This window comes from Rutidosis leptorrhynchoides, chromosome 5 (assembly GCF_046630445.1).
Source record: "Rutidosis leptorrhynchoides isolate AG116_Rl617_1_P2 chromosome 5, CSIRO_AGI_Rlap_v1, whole genome shotgun sequence".
In the NCBI taxonomy this organism is placed as follows: Eukaryota; Viridiplantae; Streptophyta; class Magnoliopsida; order Asterales; family Asteraceae; genus Rutidosis; species Rutidosis leptorrhynchoides.
The window spans coordinates 371,652,830-371,669,924 of record NC_092337.1 but is presented as its reverse complement, the minus strand read 5'-3'; positions in this window follow the sequence as shown (position 1 = coordinate 371,669,924).

The following is a 17,095-nucleotide window of genomic DNA, read 5'->3' as shown; positions in this document are numbered from 1 at the left end:
CATTGGGTAGCTCGTCCACCCAACCAGTGCATTTTTCATATAATCGCTTTTTAATACCACTTACAATGTCACGATTAGTTACTTCACATAAGCCATTAGCTTGTGGATGTGCAATCGATCTAAATTTTTGAATTATATTCAAATCAATACACCATGTTTTGAATGGGTCTTTTGTTATTTGAGCCCCATTATCGCTAACCAACTCTCGCGGAATGCCAAATCTGCACACAATATATTCCCAAACAAGATTACGCACTTGCACTTCAGTGATAGTGCGAACCGCCTTAGCCTCAACCCATTTTGTGAAATAGTTGATTGCCAAAATTAGGAATTTGACATTGCCAGGACCTATGAGAAATGGTCCCACAATGTCAATAGCCCATTTGTGAAATGGCCATGGCGAGTCAACAGGGATCATATCGTGCCTTGGCATCCTATTCTGCGGCGCATGCCTTTGACTACTCTTGCAACGCTTAACTATCTTTGCAACATCGCGGTATAAGGACGGCCAATAGTAACCCATCCGCATAATTTTAGCCGCAATGGTTTTATAGCCCGAATGCAATGCACAAGAACCATTATGTACTTCATCCACTATCATCTCAGCTTCAATTGGGCCAACACACCGCATCATTGGGCCGCAATATGACTTACGATATAAAACATCATTTTAAATGATGTACATTGGTGCTCGCTCACGAACTAAATGAGTTTTGCATTTGTCATTCGGCAAAACACTATTGCAGATATACTGCGTAATTGGTTCCATCCAGTTTGGTTGTTCTTCTTCAACAGACGCAACCATTAGATCATTATTAATTGACTTGCATGGCAACTCCTCAACCCAAACTTTCTTTTGAAAGTGTGAAAATGTTAATGCATCCAACTTGCTTAACGCATCCGCTTTCTTATTTTGACTTTTTGGTACTTGTGCAAGTTCAAAATGCTCAAACCGCGTAGCTGATTCTTGTAATAACTTAAAATACTTTTGCATTGAAGGTTCATGCGTGTCAAAAGAGCCACTAAACTGATTTGCCACTAGCTGCGAATCAGTAAAAGCGCGCAACTTGGAGACATGATTTGCCACTACCCACGAGAGCTTTGCTGACAAAATACACTGACTTTTGTATTTTGTCCCTTTCCATTACCAAAACTGAACCAAAAGCTTCATTTGCCACTGATATATAGAGGTAAAGGGTTTCGCCCTTAATTGGTGCTGTTAATGTGGGTAAAGTTTTCAACAACTTCTTCATTTCATGAAACTCGGTTTCAGCCTTGCTTGTACATACAAAGCTCTTTTGCTTTAAACAACCTTTCAAGGTTTTAAAAAATGGCAATTGCCTTTCAGCGGCTTTGGACAGAAATTGTGTTAACGCGGCTAACTTACTCGTCAAACTTTTCACTTCTTTAATTGTCTTAGGCGCAGCCATATTCTCAAAGGCCGCTATCTTTTTTGAGTTTGCTTGAATACCCTGCTCAGTAACGAGATAGCCCAAAAAATTTTCTTCAGTCTCGCCAAAACTACACTTTGACGGATTGAGCTTCATATTTATCCTGCACAATGTATCAAATGTTTCCTGCATATCTTCCATAATACACGCTTGCGTTGTGCTTTAATTGCTAAATCGTCCACATAAGCCTCAAGGTTGCGCCCAATTTGTGTTTCAAACACAGCGTTAATTAACCGTTAGTATGTTGCACCCGCATTGATTAAACTAAAAGGCATCATTATATAAGAAAATATACCCTTGCCTGTATGGAAAGCGGTTTTATCTTCATCTTCCTTAGCCATTAGGATCTGATGATATCCCCTCGCATCATCTAAAAAACATTTGTACGGAAAGGCATGCAATGACTCCACGTTCAAATCTATTTCAGGAAGTGGATAATTATCTTTAGGACATGCTTTATTTAGGTCCTTGAAATCAATGCACATTCTCCACGAGTTATCAGGTTTTTTCACCAAAACCGGGTTCGCGACCCATGATTGATATTTACCTTCGCGCAAAATACCTGCTGCCACCAGCTTTGTTACCTCCTCGCATAGCCATTTAGTGCAATCTGGGGCCATACCCCTGCGCTTCTAGACTACAGGTTTTAAGGTAGGATTGACATTAAGTTTGTGCTCCGAAATATGACACGGAACTCCAATCATATCCTTCTCACACCAAGCAAAAATGTCCATGTATTCCATGAGTAACTGCACAATCTGCGCTTTTGTATCCGAACTAATATTGAGGCCAATTTTAATTTTTTGATCAGGATACTCAAGATTAACCACTACCATATTATCCGCAGCATCAGCGCATTCTTTAACTGCACTTTTCATATTAACAGCCGCACAAATAAGGATGACACTTGCCGAGCTTATCATTGCAACACCTTTACGCGTTGTAAATTTAATCATGCCATGAATGGTAGATGGAACAATTCCGAATTTACCTAACGCGGATCTGCCTAACAACATATTGTAGCGGAAAGAGGTCCGCAAAACATAGAAATCTAATTGCGTTGGTGCACCAAATTAGCATCGCTTTAATCCAAAAGCTCAATATTTAAAGACAACAGCCCTAGGCAATGAAGATTCTCCCGCAAAACCAGTTAGCGCTGCGGTGGGTTTTAGGTTTGCCCTAATACTCTCCGGCAATTGAACAAAGCACTGGTCATAAACAATGTCAAAACTGCTACCATTATCTGCATGAACTTTCATGATCGTGATTCCAGTTTGCGCGATTTTGCATGATATTACTATCGGCATCTCAAAGAAATCTTCACTTTTCATTTTAGGAAAACGTATTGGCGCAAACTGCCATTTCTGAAGCATTTTTTACGATTTTCGTTTTCTTCCCCTCTTTTGAGCATTTGCTTGTATAGTGACAGCAGTATCACGGACGTTTGCATTATTATTCGTCATTTCCACGAATAATCAAATTGCGGCGAATTTCAAACATGTGTACCTGTGAATCATCAAAATAATGCACGATTAGAATTAAACAGTCCAATTTATTGTTCGATAGCACAAAACAAAATATTCTGAGTTTAATTTTGAACGTGTCCCACGGATGGCGCCAATTGATCAATCCTATATTAAAGATGCTTAATTAAGGATTGAGTGCAATGAGATTAAGATGATGGAATGGGATATTTGATGATTGTTTTGGGCCCTGATGATCGTCTTTCACTTTATCAATCAAGTGATCAACCATCCCGACCCGGTCTTGATTGTTAATTAGCATGATTCACCTTAACTCAATGTAAAAGTTCCTTGGGCAAAGTGACAAGTGAAAATTATAAAGGCTTGGGCAAATGGTAGAGAATCAACAATCTATAAATGAGAGGCCAAGCTCCCTATTTATAGTTTCCAGAATATTCGCGGTGTGCGGATTATCTTATTATCCACTTAAACTTAGCGAAAAGAAACCGCAATCTTTATTAATGCACAATATGATCCGCTAACTTATTTTCAGCGGATATTCCAAATCCTTTTAACATACTTCGCGTAACTTCTGTTTTTAGCCTTTAGCACTTAAAATATGCATATACAATACTATGTATATGATCAATGACAAAGACATCGCTTGATTGGGATCAAGAATCATCTTGATCAGTTTGAAAATTAGCATATGTATTATGGTTAATACTTAACTCCTTTTCCAAACCACCGTAAACCAAGAACATATCTTTAGTACTATGCAAATACTTAAGAATATTCTTAACAACAATCCAATGTTCTTCACCAAGATTTTGTTGATAACGACTCGTCAAACTCAAAAACAACGAGACATCATTTTAGTACATAATATGACATACATAATGGATCCTATAGCCGAAATATATGGGATACATTTTGTTCTTCTTATCTCATCATGTATGATAAGACTTTGAGACTTGCTCAAGGTTATGCCCTTTTGCACATGCAATGCTACAAGTTTGGAGTAATGCATGCTAAATCTCTGCAAGATAAGATATGTACATTAATTCAAACCAATAAGCCCTTTGAATCTATTTCTATAGATCATGATTCCTAGTATATAAGTAGCTTCTCCAAGATCCTTTATGGAAAAACAATTTTCAAGCCAAGACATGACATCTTGCAAGTTGAAATGTTATTTCCAATAAGCAGTATGTCATCAACATACAGCATCAAGAAGACTACTTTGCTCCCACTAGATTTAATGTAAACACATAGCTCATCTTGATTTTGAGAAAAACCAAACTCTTTGATATTCTCATCAAACTTAAGATTCTAGCTCCTGAATGCATGCTTTAATCCATAAATGGATTATAGAAGCTTACATACGTTATTAGGATGCTTAAGATATACAAACCCTTTCGGCTGAACCATATATACGTCCTCTCTTAGGTCACCATTTAGGAAATCGATTATGATATCCATTTACCATACTTCATAATCATGAAAAGTAGCTATGGAAATATGTATCCTAATTTATAAAGCTCGCTATCAGTGAAAAAGTTTCATCATAACCTTTTGCCACGAATCGAGCTTTACAAGTGTTTACATTACCGTCCATGCTAGTCTTCTCTTTGAAGACTCATTTACAACCCATTGTCTTACCATTGGGTGGAAGATCAATCAAGTCATATACTTGATTATCTTTCATGGACTGCATCCTTGCATTCACAACATCTTGTTCTTTGGTAGATAAATCTTGTAAGACCTCACGATAGCTAAAGGGTTCATCATAATTCCCTAGGTGAGGTTCATCTGAATTAATCAGATAATCAAACCTCTTATGCCGATGAGGAATTCTAATAGATCTATGAAGTGCAGGTGCAAAACGTTCTGGCTCACCAACAATGCGCTCAGATTCAACGTGTGGATAGCTATTGCTTATAGAAGGTATGTTACTTTGTGGTTCCTGAATCTCTTCAAGATCTACTTTACTCCCACTAAATTCTTGTAAGAGAAGATCTCTTTCTAAGAACTTAGTAGACCAAGCAGTAAACACGTTGTTTTCAATTTGGTAGTAAAAGTAGTAACCCATTATTTTCTTTGGGTATCTCAAAAGTGACACTGATACTTCTGGGTTTTGTTTAAGGTGTCATGTTTCACATACGCTTCACAACCCAGACTTTCAAATAAGATAACTTGGGACTATTCCCCTTACCATAGATCTTATGGTGTCTTTTATACCTTCTTGGTTGGAACCATAATGAGTATGCGTGCAACAAACTCAAATTCATATCCCAAAAAGACGGCGATAGAATAGTTGGACTCATCGTAGATCAAAACCATAACAAGTAAAGTTCGATCCCTCCACTCAAACACACCATTGTGTTGTGGTGTCTAAAGTGGAGTGGATTGTGAGACAATCTCACAATTTGTAACAACCCAACCCAATATCCAAACAAACACGCGAACTAAATTTTTTTATTTTTTTTATACAGTATGGGTGCGCAGCGTGCACAAGCCCATTTCAGTTCTATCCGGTTTTGTCAATTTTCAAATAAAGATCTCCCACTTCCCGATATATTTAGACGAAACGCTTTTCACAACAGGTTATAATAGTTAAAACTCACACGATTCAATAATAAAATAAGTTTTACGAAACCGGGGCCACATATGCCGTAATACGAGTTGCGTACAAAAATATGAGTTTCGACCACACTAGTTTAAATTCTAAACGACACTATGAGCATGGTGTTTGGGGGTTAAACTACCCAAATCTCGGTCAAACTCCGAAAGCTATAACATCCAAAAGCGTCCCTTAACAAACAAGCGAGATCTCTAATCCATACGAATGCCCTTACCCTTGTCTCCGTCGGAGCCTATAAAAAGATAAACAACGAGAGGGTAAGCAAAGCTTAGTGAATGCAATAATTATACCCATATATATATATATATATATATATATATATATATATATATATATATATATATATATATATATATATATATATATATATATATATATATATATATATATATATATATATATATATAATATACCTACTTGCAATCACTTACACACATACCGCATACACGCTAGCAATACAATTAGCATACCATCTCAAGTACGAAGCTAATAATCTCCAACAACCCGCAACTAGCGTAATCAATAACATATAATCGACATAATACAATATGCTACAATACAATACACAACCATGGTTAACCATTCTCATGTCATGGTGCTACCGGCTCTTTGGTTCACACCATACGCATCGGCTATGATGCTACCGGCTCTTTGGTTCACATCACAACCCAAGTCATACTCGCATTAAAGTGCTACTGGCTCTTTAGTTCACACTCTAACAACTCGTGCCATAGTGCTACCGGCTCTTTGGTTCACACTACAACACACGTACTATGACGCTACAGGCTCTTTGGTTCACATCATAGCACAATCGCACATACTATGGCACTACCGACTCTTTGGTTCATACCATAGCATACAAATAAATACATTATATATATACGCATATAATCATTCCACTCATGTTTTATACTTCCGCAAGCTTCCGGTGAATGTTTTATACTTCCGCAAGCTTCAAGGCAAAGTACCTAATACAATAAGTACTCAATCAACACACAAACTAGTTGGACTAAACACCAACCATTCACTCATGTGCATTTAATGACTTAAATGCATTAAATGTCCCATTTTCACCAAAACCGTCCATTTAAGGTCAAGACCATCATTAACCACTAAATGCTAGTGCTTGAGGTCCAACAACACTAACTACCTCAAAATCGAGGTATCTCACACCCATCTTTCCCAAATTAGGTCAATCATTACCCAATTGACCTTTTAAAGTCAACACACCCATTTCGGGTCATTCACTAACCCAACTAACACATTTACCAATTAACTAGGTGTGCTAGTAATTAACTAACCAATTACGACTCGAACTCACCATTTCACACTTTGAAACCCTAGGTTAGTTGCTATTGAGTCTTCATGACTCAATCTTACTCAAGAACACCCAAAATCATCAAATATGGGTCTTAAGTTTACCACTAGCCCAAACCCTAACCCTTAAACAAATCAAAATAAGGAAATCAAGATTAGAGCTTACCACCACAACCATAACGTAGCTAGTGAGGCGATGAACAACTTTAATACTTGAGTTTTAACCCGGATCAAGCTTTTTCCTCCTTGATTCAAGCTTTCTCTCACAAGAACACTCTTCTCTCTCTAGAATTTGATTTGGGGTTGAAGATAAGGTTGGTGATTAAGTTAAATGTGTTTCAACCACCACCAAACTGGCCATCTAATGCCCTATCTTGTTCTCATGTGAAAAGACCACAATACTCCCATTAAACTTAAATAAAAAGCTGGAATCCGCTAACAGTGCAGGTGCGCGGCGCGCACACCTACACCTGTGCGGCGCGCACAAAGGCCTGAGCAGGCTCTGGCCCCTGTTTAACTATATACAGCTCCCCACACCATATGCACCCTCTATACACTACTGTACAATGATTGTTCGGGTCTTACAACTGTACCCCACTTGAATCGGAGCGCGTCCTCGCGATCCAAGCCGCATGACAAGAGGGAAGATAAACTAACACAAACTCTTCGGGTTCCCAAGTAAACTTGGAACCTTTACTACGACGCCATTGAACCTTAAAAGTTCTCACTTCTTTATTCCTCAACCTTTTCACCTTTTCATCGAGTATAGAAATCGGCTCATCAACATACTCTAACTTGTTGTTTAGCTCGATCTCGTCTAACGACATCCATGAAGAATCATCCGCAAGACACTTACGGAGATGGGAAACATGAAATGTATTATGGATCCCCGCAAGTTCTTCGGGTAATTTCAAACGATACGCCACTACACCAACACGAGCTAAAACCTTGAATGGTCCAATAAACCGAGGAGCTAACTTTCCCCATTTTCGAAACCGAATAATACCCTTCCATGGCGAAACCTTAAACATCACCATGTCACCTTCTTGGAACTCAATCAATCACCTTCGTTTGTCGGCATACGACTTTTGTCTATCTTGAGACGCTTTCAAATGAGCCCGTATCATATCAATTTTGCTATTCATCTCTAAAACCAAATTGGTACTCCCGATTTCTCTTTAGCCCACTTCACCCCAACAAATCGGGGTTCGACATCTACGCCCATAGAGCATTTCATAAGGTGGCATCCCGATACTAGTGTGATAACTATTATTTTACGAAAATTCCACCAAGGGCAAGTTCTTATCCTAACTACCACCGAAATCGATAATACATACCCGTAATATAACGAACCTCATTTTTTCATTCTATATTTTTCCATATTAAATGCTCAACAATATAACTAAACTTAATGGTTTAACTTTAATCAATAGATTGTTAAGCATTAAGAATAAAAAAATATAATAATTAACTTTGTGTAATAAATGACAAGTTAATAAAAGATAAAAATAATGAGCTTATTAATTTTTGTGAACAAAATAAATAACCTTAAACCTTGTACACTTAAAAAATTAAACTTGGATAATTAAGGAACTATTTAAGCTAATCTAAAGTACAAGGACTAAAGTGAAAAAGTTCCAAACCATCCCATGTAACCCTAGCCGAAATTTAAAGGGGGAAATTACCCTTTTGCCCTCCCAATTTTCGGCCCAAAGCAACCCCATCACCTCCTCATTAACCTAACTTGTTCCCAAAGTAATTCCTAATTAAACCCTAATTCTATCTAAACCCTCCTATAAATAGAGACCTAGGCTAGAGCTAATCTTGTACCAAAACACATTCACAAATCTCTCTCAAATCTCTCTCCCTCTCCCTATTTTCGGCCAAGAATCGAAAACTACCACCACCCCCATCGAAAATCATCAACATCATCAAGATCTTCAAGTAATCTTCAAGTTGTTCATCGTGTTCTTTGCGTTCTTCAAAGATCTTCAAGGTGTTCTTCGATCATCAAGGGTTTTGATCTTTATCTTCAAGTGTTCATCAACTTTTTCTTGTTATTAATCTTCATCAAGGTAAAAACCATAGATCCAAAACTCTTAAATCTTACTTTTGATTCATTTTTATAATCATAATTACTCATGCATGATCTTAACATCTATATTGTTTATGTAAAAAAAAAATATGCATATACATATACATACATACGGCTACATGTATAAAAATTTTTTTTGCTTAGATCTTAAAAACCCTAAGGATTCACTAAGATTGTGTTAGGGTAGTTATATTTGAAAAGTAGATACACATTACATATATATGTATTTACTAATAAAAAAATTTATATATACATATATATACACGATTACATATATATAAAAAATACTATATATATATATATATATATATATATATATATATATATATATATATATATATATATATATATATATATATATATATATATATATACATATATATAATACTTAAACCCTAATTAATCTAACCCTAATTTAATAAAACCCTAATATTACCTAAACCCTAAAACATTAAATAAAACCCTAATCATTACTTCACTAAACCCTAAACCTAATAATACCATTAAACATTTATCACATAAACCCTAATCATTTAATACTACTTTAATTAATTAAACCTAATTAATTAATAAAACCCTAATACTACTTATACTATATTACTAATACTACTTAACACTTATACACTTATACTACTACTTAACACTTATACTATTACTAATACTTATAATATACTACTTATAGTATAATACACGATTACAATAGTCAATCACGATAACGTGTGATTACTCGAACGTTAACGCAACTTAAGGCCTAGGGTGATCCTTGGTACCACTATGGGACGCTTGTGGATTACGAATGCCAAACTTAGATTTTGGTCAAGAAATCCTGGGCCAACCGGTAACAATTGGTCATTCTGGTGACTCGACGGTGGAATAGATGTTTGAGTATGGTGCACAATGTCAAACCCGACTATAATAATCATACACTTAGTTATCTTCATACTTAATAGGTGGTAGACTTATTAAGGACAACTCACTAGTGTTCAACACTAACTTACTAAAAGTGGAAACTTAATAAAAGTGGAAACATACTAAGAATGAAAACTTAGTAAAACGAATTATACTTAAAACACTTGCATACTTAAACTTAAATTTGGGCAAAACACTTAACTACTCTTAAATGTCATTAGGTTGACTTTCTGCTCATCCATCCAAACTTCTTATTCTGAGGAATAACGATCTTTCTCCTACTTACTAAGGTGAACTCATAGCCCCACTCTTTATTGCATGCAACTTATTTAACTTTTTGGGGTAAGACACATGCTATTTTTACTTTTTACAATTTAGACACAAGTACCAACTGTTAAACTATGCTATACCCGGCTATGTCCGACTAAGTCCCTACAGTGATATTTTTAGTTGCTCGTTAAATGCATTCTTAATTATTGGGGGTAGGCCTATTGGGAGTAACGTCCTCGATACATTTGACCAAGTCATTTTATTACTTAATAATGAAATTAAACCGAAAAGTATTGACACAACTTGTCATTGGGGCAAACTTTGAACGTTTAGTCTAAATATCACAAATTGGCATAACTTTTTGTCCCTGCGAGATCAACTTTATAAACTAAAACTTATTTGTTAAACCTATGAACTTCATTCAACCTTTTTGGTTGACACTTTAGCATGTTTGTCTCAGATGCTGATTGATCAAGCTTATTTACTTACTGCTTATGTGATGCTACTTGGACTTAGGATCAAGAGATATCGCATTTATTATTCTTGCATTTGAAATAATTACTTTATTGTAATTTCCATTTATTGTAACGACATTCATTTTCCGCTGCGTACTCAATAAAGTTTGTTTTTATCATTTAGTATTGTTCTCGTATATTATAATATGTTGGTTTATTTGATAGTAATGTCACATTCACCCAGGCCCTAATTGGGGGTGTGATAGATTGGTATCAGAACAAACCAGGCTGTTATAGAGAACCAGGATTGCATCTTTATGTGTGCCTTATTTGCTAGCTAGCGTACCTTAGCAATCTAGGAAACTATAACCTTTCCTGCCTTAGACTTAAAGCACTTAGGATTGCCTTATAATCTTAACACTTATGCTTTACTAAACTTGACTTAAAGATTCTAATCAAAGTCTCTTTCCTAATGTTAGGATGTCAAGCTCAAGCTTTAATCAACCAAATAAAATGACTCTCTTCAAATCTTCTGAAGTAATGGCTCGATTCAACCCTACCACTGAAGTAGGTGTTGGACACTCTTCAACTTCCAGACGAGTCCAAAGCCCACCTTATGGTCTTGGTGGTCCTCCCTCACCAAACTATAGTCCGAATACTTTACCTAAGTCTCCCGACTACTACCCAACCCCAAGAATTGAAGACAAGGGGAAACGCCCTGCTGATTTTAATGAAGATGGCCCGTCTAAGAAAAGAGCTCGATCTCCTTCTTATGATAACCATAACGCCATGTGTGAAATCATGAATTTGTGAACAACTACCGAGAAGAACATCGATGGTTTGCTTCGCCATGTTACAAGGATCGAGGCTCGAATGGATGAAAAGGACCTAGTGATCAAGAAACTTGTGGAGGAAAATGCGGAGTTAAAGAAAGAGATAAAGTTGGTGAAGTATGAGGAAGAACGTAACACCCATTGGGAAAAGCAATTGCTTGCTCATCTCAAGGAGAATATTGATTTCTGATTGGATATGGAAAGAAATCGAGTCAACAAGTAGCTTGCTCTAAAGGGGTATGATAACAACGCATTCAACAGCCGCGTTACAAACCTCTATGATAACCTCGAGTATCTCTATGAGAAGGAAAAGGCGAGGAACGAGAAAGTTGATGAGTTTATGAAGAAGGTGGAGGATGAGAAGAAGAAATATGAAGATTACTTCAATCTTAATAGTTCCTAGACTATTTTTCTAATTCCTTGTCTATGTAAAGGCTATGCCTTAAACTATTTCTATTTTCGAATTGTATATTAAAAAGGATTATTCAATGCCTCGTTCTAATAATATAAAGTGTTTTATTAATATCATGTGATATCAATGCTTTATTTTATTCATACTTATAATTGCCCAAACTTATAAGTTGTCACCTTACCAAACTTATGTTCACTTCTATGTAGTGACATCATGGTTCGTCCAGCTGCACCTACTGCTAACAACATCGTATTGACTACTGAACAATTTCAACAGTTGCTTGCTGCCGCCCAAGGCAATGCTCAAGCTAATAATGTTAATCCTCAACCGAAACCTTGTTTTTACAAGGACTTTACAAACTGCCATCCTCCCGCTTTCAAGGGAAATGAAGAGGCTATCGAACTAGTTTGATGGTTCGAGAAGCTAGAGTCCATCTTCCGTATTTTCAACTACGGGGATAACAATCGGGTCAAATATGTAGTGACCCGAACTTTTCCATGTTTATATATATTAAATGAAATTGATATTTATATGATTAAGTGTTTCCAACATGTTAAGCAATCAAACTTGTTAAGACTTGATTAATTGAAATAGGTTTTATATAGACAATTGACCACCCAAGTTGATCGGTGATTCACGAACGTTAAAACTTGTAAAAACTATATGATGTCATATATATGGATATATATATAGTTAACATGGTATTATGATAAGTAAACATATCATTAAGTATATTAACAATGAACTACATATGTAAAAATAAGACTACTAACTTAATAATTTCGAAACGAGACATATATGAAACGATTATCGTTGTAACGACATTTAATTGTATATATATCATATTAAGATATATTAATATATCATAATATCATGATAATGTAATAATTTAACATCTCATTTGATATAATAAACAATGGGTTAACAACACTTAACAGGATCATTAACCTAAAGGCTTCAAAACAACATTTACATGTAATGACTAACGATGACTTAACGACTCAGTTAAAATGTATATACATGTAGTGTTTTAATATGTATTTATACACTTTTTAAAGACTTCAAGACACTTATCAAAATACTTCTACTTAACAAAAATGCTTACAATTACATCCTCGTTCAGTTTCATCAAAATTCTACTCGTATGCACTCGTATTCGTACTCGTACAATACACAGCTTTTAGATGTATGTACTATTGGTATATGTCATAACCCGACCTTAACCATAAGGACGAATACAATAACATATGATTTCATCGCGAGGTATTGACCTCTATATGCGACATTTTTCAAAAACTGCATTCGTTTTTACAATACAAACCATAACTTTTATTACAAATACAAGGTTTAAACAAGATAATAATGATTATCGTTTAGCGATAATCTTAGACTTACAAACTTTACATGTGATAATAACAATACGACTTCCAACATATTTTACATTACAAATCCTCCGATATGCAGTTTTATTTTTGACACAAATATGCATACTCAAGATCTTGCTTAAATTCAACATGTTGCAGCAGAAGCTTTTAGTTATCACCTGAGAATAAACATGCTTAAAACGTCAACATAAAGTTGGTGAGATATAGGTTTAATGCCGGCAGCGTTATGAATATAGACCATAAGATTTCATATATAAATGTTTTAATAAAAATATTCTAAGTTGTTGAGCACTTGATAACCATACTTAACATTTAATCAACGTCGCATATTCCCTTTATTATGAAATCTTACTACATCGTACCAAGTGTAGTTACCAAAACGAAGTACTGTGCAACCATTGAATACTGGTCGTCCAGTCCGGTTGGGGTTGTCAGGCCCGATAGATCTATCAACAGGATTCGCGTTTACAATACCTCATGTAAATAATAGTTACCAAGTTACAGGGAAGTATGCCAGTGGTATAACTCAACGTAGAATATATATTTTTAATCACTTGTGTCCATAAAGTAAATCATAAAATGCATGTATTCTCATCCTGAAATATTTAGAGTTTAAAAGTGGGACTATATACCCACCTTTTCCTTGAAGGTATTTAACTCGACTTGGTCTCCGATAGATATCACGAACCTAACCATATATATAATATATCAACATATTTTCTTTTCAAGTAATCGTTACATATATATATACTTATAATACTTTTAATATTTTCTTAGTCCGTAGTTAGCAGTCTGTTGTTAATGGTCCACAATTAGTTGCTCAATAAAATAAATAAAGATCCCATCGTATTCGTATTGATCAGAATTAATCTCGACCCATGGTACCATGTTGTCAAATGACGTGTTGAGTACATAAAGTACCGTGTTGTCAGATGACGTGTTGCGTACAATCATGAGGTCTTATGATTAATCTTCTCGTGTTGTTTACGGGTGGTCCTGAAATATATAAAATCAAATCATAAGTAAATATATATTAAATATTATGTTAATTAGCCAAGATATGATTAATCTGATTTTTTCATAATATGATATATTATAGGTTTTGAAGTGTTTTAAAAATCAAATTAGAAGGATCTATTTAGTTTGCGAACAGGTTTGAAATCATTCAAACTATGTTCTTGTTGTTAAAAATTTTATAACACAAAATAAGATAGCTATATAAATATGAATCGAATAAGATTATGAATAAGGTTACTACCTCAAATTACTTGGATAAAGCTACTGGAAAAGATAGAAAATAATCTTGATCAAACTTTCTTATGATGATTATAGGTTGTTCATGAAGCTAGTTCTTCATGAGTATTTGCTGAGATTGTAAAGAACACTTAGAGTTCCTAAGAGTGTGTTTTTGGTTAGAGAAAGATGGTTGTAAGAATGAAATGAAAAACCAAGGTGATGGTGATACTTATAGGACAGTCTGGTTGTTGAGGGAACAAGGACAAATTATTGTGTTGAATTTTTGAGTAATAATGTATGCTAGCTTACAAATAAGATTCCCTCTTATCTAGGGCAGATCCAAGGCTGATAAGGATATTAATTTGATGTGTATTTACCAATAGTAAATACGTATAGATGATGGGTATGATACGGTAAAAGAAGCTCAAAATCGGGCTTTTATTTTGGGTCCAACCGGGTCAAAAATAAAATTTTAAGACATTTTTAATAAAGCAATGTTAGCCCAAAAAAAAATTTCCAAGCTAACCTGGCAGCTCGACCCCAGCCAGGGGCTCTGCCCCTTGGACCCCGCTTATCGGGGGCGCTGCCCCCGAACCGCCGTCATAATCAAGATAAGTTCAAACAAGTGTGCACTCCACACTTCCCCAAACTTGTTCGATATTTATCAAGATTATTTTGGTTACAAATTAATCCCATTACACTTAAATCATATTGGTGACATAGATCACCAACACATTATAGATTGTAAGTATATATGTCAAAGAACATTACATATAGTTATCGTTTTGAAAACTTAAGTTAGTGGTCTCAAAGTATACTTATAACTCATTGTTGTTAGTTCACAATGAAATGTTAAACCATCCTTAAATCATGTTAAATATGTATAGATATGTACATATACATAATCGTATAATTATCGTGTGTTATATAGTTCGTGATATCATCGGTCAAATTGGACGGTCAAACGTTGTGTGAAACTCTTTTCAAAAACATAAGTCTCAACAGTTTGGATTGCTTATCATGTTGGTAAGGTTTAATTTATGTAAATATTAATCTTATAAGTGTAAAACGATCGGAAAAATCCGGGTCGTTACAGTATATACACTCCAATGATCAGCTCTTAGCAGCCCATGTGAGTCACTTAACACATGTGGGAACCATCATTTGGTAACTAGCATAAAATATCTCATAAAATTACAAAAATATTAGTAATCATTCATGACTTATTTACATGTAAACAAAATTACACATCCTTTATATCTAATCCATATACCAACGACCAAAAACACCTACAAACACTTTCATTCATCAATTTTCTTCATCAAATTGATCTCTCTCAAGTTCTATCTTCAAGTTCTAAGTGTTCTTCATAAATTCTATTAGTTCTAGTTTCATAAAATCAAGAATACTTCCAAGTTTGCTAGCTTACTTCCAATCTTGTAAAGTGATCATCCAACCTCAAGAAATCTTTTTTATTTACAGTAAGATATCTTTCTAATGCAAGATAATACTCATATTCAAACTTTGATTCAATTTCTATAACTATAACAATCTTATTTCGAGTGGAAATCTTACTTGAACTTGTTTTCGTGTCATGATTCTGCTTTAAGAACTTTCAAGCCATCCAAGGATCATTTGAAGCTAGATCCATTTTTCTCTTTTCCAGTAGGTTTATCCACAAAAATTGAGGTAGTAATGATATTCATAACATCATTCGATTCATACATATAAAGCCATCTTATTCGAAGGTTTAAACTTGTAATCACTAGAACATAGTTTAGTTAATTCTAAACTTGTTCGCAAACAGAAGTTAATCCTTCTAACTTGACTTTTAAAATCAACTAAACACATGTTCTATATCTATATGATATGCTAACTTAATGATTTAAAACCTGAAAACACGAAAAACACTGTAAAACTGGATATACGCCGTCGTAGTAACATCGCGGGCTGTTTTGGGTTAGTTAATTAAAAACTATGATAAACTTTGATTTAAAAGTTGTTCTTCTGGGAAAATGATTTTTCTTATGAACCTGAAACTATATCCAAAAATCATGATTAAACTCAAAGTGGAAGTATGTTTTCCAAAATGGTCATCTAGACGTCGTTCTTTCGACTGAAATGACTACCTTTACAAAAACGACTTATAACCTGTATTTCCGACTATAAACTTATACTTTTTCTGTATAGATTCATGAACTTAAGTTCAATATGAAACCATAACAATTGGATTCACTCAAAACGGATTTAAAACGAAGAAGTTATGGGTAAAACAAGATTGAATATTTTTACTTGTTGTAGCTACGTGAAAATTGGTAACAAATCTATACAAATCATATCCTAGCTAACTTATATTGTATTATATATGTATTCTAATATATTATGTAATCTTGGGATACCATAGACACGTATGCAAATGTTTTGACATATCATATCGACCCATGCATATATATTATTTGGAACAACCATAGACACTCTATATGCAGTAATGTTGGAGTTAGCTATACAGGGTTGAGGTTGATTCCAAAAATATATATACTTTGAGTTGTGATCTAGCCTGAGACGTGTATACACTGGGTCGTGGATTGATTCAAGATAATATATATCAATTTATTTTTGTACATC